The sequence below is a fragment of the Pseudochaenichthys georgianus genome, chromosome 7 (assembly GCF_902827115.2).
Source record: "Pseudochaenichthys georgianus chromosome 7, fPseGeo1.2, whole genome shotgun sequence".
In the NCBI taxonomy this organism is placed as follows: domain Eukaryota; kingdom Metazoa; phylum Chordata; class Actinopteri; order Perciformes; family Channichthyidae; genus Pseudochaenichthys; species Pseudochaenichthys georgianus.
The window spans coordinates 15101853-15106619 of NC_047509.1; positions in this window are offsets into that span (position 1 = coordinate 15101853).

Genomic DNA, 4767 nt, shown 5'->3' on the forward strand with positions numbered 1-4767 from the left:
CCCTCTGGTCCCGACCCAAACTCTATCTGAAGCACAACACAGCCTGCCCTCCGACACGCGTACACACACTCAGACAATGGAGCAGGAGAAACGGCACACTCATCCATCAACGCAGCAGAAAACCAATACCATCAAAACACATACATATTCAAGTGAAGCCATTATGATTATGCTAAGTGGTTCAGGTTGTCGTTTATGGGGCTGAAACGAGACACTAACATTGTTATCTCTTTGTTTTAGATTAACAAAATATGCCGATAAATGAAGATTTAAATTCATACAACGTTATTTTGTTAACAAATGAGAAAAATATCTTTACAAATGTAATAATGGAAAAATAAATTCTGAAAATAAATGGATTTTGTTAATATTCAATTTGGTTGAAGAACTAAATAAACAGGATATGTATTACTGTGAAGGTAAAACACTTAAATACACAAGGGGTATATAACATCCGACACAACAAAGCCTGTAAATGTTGAAAAGTGCAGTTTCATTAGTACATCAAATAAATAAACTTACCGTTTTGTTGCAGTGACTACTCACAGGCCAGGTTGTTTGACATGCAGGCTGAAACACCATTTTAAATGGTATTAGCTCATGTAAGTGACATGTGTGGCATCATTACATATTTTGTGGATTTGGGCAAGTATAAAACGAACAATAAGACATAACAAAATAGAGAAAATAATGAAAGCATACACACATTACTCAGATAATTCAATAAACACAAATCTAAAACTTCATAAATGCTTGCATGTATTTGGCAGCTTGATAAGGTTTTTGGCAAAATGGTTGATTTCCCCCCTGACTCAGCTTTATTTTATGTATGCAGTTTATATCCCTTATGGTATCTATATGTGTTTTGTCTCTTAGTCATGTGAAGTAACATGTCTGGCCCCTGAACTGCCTGTGTGCCTGTAACAGATGGTGTGTGGGTGTGTGATGTGTCCTACAAAGTGTGGAAGAAGCACCTTGTGGCTCTGTGAGCTGCACAATGAGCTGCTGTCAGCTAACCACACACCTTTAGATCTAACGTGTTCTTTATCAGACTTTTAGAGTTATATTCTATCTGCCCTCCATCCAGCTCGCCTCAAACAGCATTATTTTTTGCAAATTGCCTTTTATATCTTGGAAAATGTAATAATGTATTGGGTCAGAGAAACACATATCTGTTCATCTTGACTGATATGTCACATAAAAGTAAAACAGAAATAAATGATGTCTAGTACAAACCACACATACACACACACGAGTAACATTAATATTGTGAATTCTACTTAAGGCGGTCCCTTTAGACAACAGATATATATTCAAACAAACTGAAACACACACATCTATCCGTGTCCTGATGCTCAATGGGTATTGACGGGGGGAATTATATAGTCTGATCCTTTGTCGCACTTGTTCACTGATATTTAATAACTGTCCTAACTAGGCTTGTAGAAAAAGACTCCACAAGAGGTCTGACATTTTCAGATAATTGTTCACGTAGAGAGTGACAGAAAAACAGATAATGAAGGAAAGGAGTAAGAAGATAGATAGATAGATAGAGAGATAGATAGAGAGATAAAACAAATCAGCTGCAAAAGGAGTAGCTTTTTCCCTGAGGATCCAATTTCTCTGGGATGTTTTAACAGAGTGGGCTTCAAAGTTATCTCAGACAACTGAGATACATTTAAAATGTGATAGAAATGACAAAAAAGGGAATGAGGGCGATGAGAAGGGTGCAAAGACATGCACATAGATTTCATCTCATAAAAGCAGAAAATGCAATACCCTGCCGAGCCATGGTGCTACAGAATTCTCTTTGGCAATGCTTATCAAGAGCTAACTACAAACAGCAAAACATCACTGATTTAACACGTGTCATGGGTGTTTCGTAAATACTTTGGAAATGATCCTCCCCCAACATTAGGCTGCCACTGCCACAGTGCTGCTGCTGCTGTGACAAATACTCAAAAGCACCCTCTCTTGCAGGTCAAGCATAACACATTTTCAGGGTTTAATGTGGGCGGATACATTTTACATTCATTAATTAATCATGGGTGGATAAGCAAATTATTATTTTCAGCAATAAGAGATTGAGTTTGAGTGAAGATAAGCAGCGTGTGAACTTGGAAACGTCTTTGATTTCAGTTTCCAGCCTCTATCTCAGGGGTCTCAAACTCAAGGCCCGGGGGCCAAATCCGGCCCGCGACTTCATTTTATGTGGCCCCGCAAGAGCTGCAAAGAATATAATACGTTTATTATATGGTTACATGCCACTTTACAGAAGCAGGTTGCCTATAAACTACATGTCCCACAATGCATCTCGTTTTGTGACATGCGCACTGAAGAGACTTGCAATTATTTGCCCTGGACTTCTGCTTTCAGACGTACTTAATTACTAAGTTATTATCCTATCCGATAATAATCCAATTCAGAGGCAATAATGTAACATAATACATTATTTTATATATATATATTATATATTTATATAGTTATAACCGGCCCTTTGAGTGCAACCTTATGCGAATGTGGCCCGCGATGAAATTGAGTTTGACACCCCTGCTCTATCCCTTCAGTATTCAGACTTTGTCTGGGTTTAAAATACAGTCTATGGGTTTCACATGCCGAGGCTGCTGCTGCTGCTCAGGCAGAGGGAGGTGAGGGGGGGGAGCAACGGGGTGGGTGACAGGGGAGCATCCATGCCCAGGCACACACAACCTCTCCTGGGCGGATGCTACCAACATGATTTGCTTCTGGAGACACGCACGGTTGAGTCCTGTCTGGAACGCCACTGCAGCCAAAAAGAGTGTGTGGGTGTGTGTGTGTGTGTGTGTGTGTGTGTGTGTGTTTGTGTGTGTGGTGTGTGTGTGTGTGTGTGTGTGTGTGTGTGTGTGTGTGGTGTGTGTGGTTGTGTGTGTGGTGTGTGTGTGTGTGTGTGTGTGTGTGTGTGTGTGTGTGGTGTGTGTGTGTGTGTGGTGTGTGTGTGTGTGTGTGTGTGTGTGTGTGTGTGTGTGTGTGTGTGTGTGTGGACTCAACCTCTAGTGGGCTAATGCCAGTGATAGGAAGTAACTAAGTACAATATCCTATGTACTGTAAGTATAGCAACTATCCTTAGTAGTCCTTTGTGGCACTGTTTTAAATAATGCTATATAAATAAAGTCATACATCATAATTACAACTGATCATATTAATATGTGAAGTAATTTTGTAATGATCTATATTTACATTTTATGGTAGTGATGAAACTGCAGAGATCAAAACATTATTTAGCGCCCCCTCCGCTTTACAGCCCTTGAAGCAATAAGTCTCAACTCATTGTTTTCTGTTAAATATGCAACTTAAGTGTGATCAGTTTCTGCTCTCATTGCAAAAAAGCTCTCCAAACCACTGCACACCACCTGCTCAGCCCCATACAGCGGACACACACATTACTGTGAACATAGTGGAGCATTGTGAAGGTAGAGAGGCAGCCCCAGTCCTCATGTATTAGCATACTTTCGGGGTCACAGAGGTAACAATATTTTTTCTAAGAAGATAATGAAACCACCATGTTTTAAAAACCCAGAAGGTCGTTAAAAGGTTGTTTTATTTTTAACAGAACCAGAGGCTACATCTATGACCCCACTGTATGCTAATCCCTGCGCTGCTAAAGAGCTATATTTTCCCCAGAAGAGCTGACTAAAAACAGAGCTAAAAGGAGAGTGGACTTACAGCAGGTGTCCAGGAACACAACTCCAAATGAATGCTTATGTTACTCTGTATGCTGGATGTGTAAATACAACAGATCTCAATATTACAAATTAGAAATAAAATACAAGCATAAGTTTCACTCCCTTTACCTGGAGACTTCTACATCCTCTCTAGTGCAGCCAATTGGTTTAAGAAGCCACATAATTAGTTACATGCAGATTGCCTGTGTGAAGGGCAGCAGGATCAGTTGATTGCTGAATCAGTGCACCTGTGTCTGGAAGATCCAACTCTTTATTCCCCATTCACCGCAACCAGGAAGAGAAGTTTAAAAACTGAGGGAAAGCTGATGGAGAACTATCCATACAAAGCTACAGGAAGTCTATGATTGCTGGGGTGAATTTGAATGCTAAGCTATATATTATTTCTTCCTTTATTTTATTTCTTGTAATTAAGTTAAATATATATTTAATGTTGCTAATACAATACTCCTGCGGTATGCTTACTGATCCATTATGCGGTTACAATAGGCTCCACTTCATCAGCTACAATATAAAATGCTGCTTACATATTAAAATACGTATGATAGTGAAACAACAATATGATATACTGTATATAATAACAACCATCTGACAGGGGAATTCTGCACAACGACTGCTTTTGATACTTTTCCACATGTTGCCACTTCTACTTGCCTTTCCTTGTATTGGAGTGCCTTTGTTTTTGGATATTGCTATTTATAGTACTGGCTCTTGCTTGTTCCTACACAAACTCCAGAGTCCTCAGTGAAGGCGTTTGTCGAAAACGGTCTGTTCATAAAGACAATCACCCTCTGCCGTAAGTGACTGTGTAGGTTAGGGTAGTTGTCAGGGGTGAGTGGCAGAGACGGGAGGAGAGTGGGGTCACTGAGGAAACAAACGATGGATACAGTGCCGCGGGGTCTTGGCATTGCCTCCTTATAACGACATTACAGTGGAAAGAACAAGCGGCGATGAGCGACACCATCATTAACCTCTGGCTGAGCTATAAATCAACAGCAGTTCACGCAAATTAGACCAATTCCCCTCGATCTGCCTCCAAAGGCCCTCA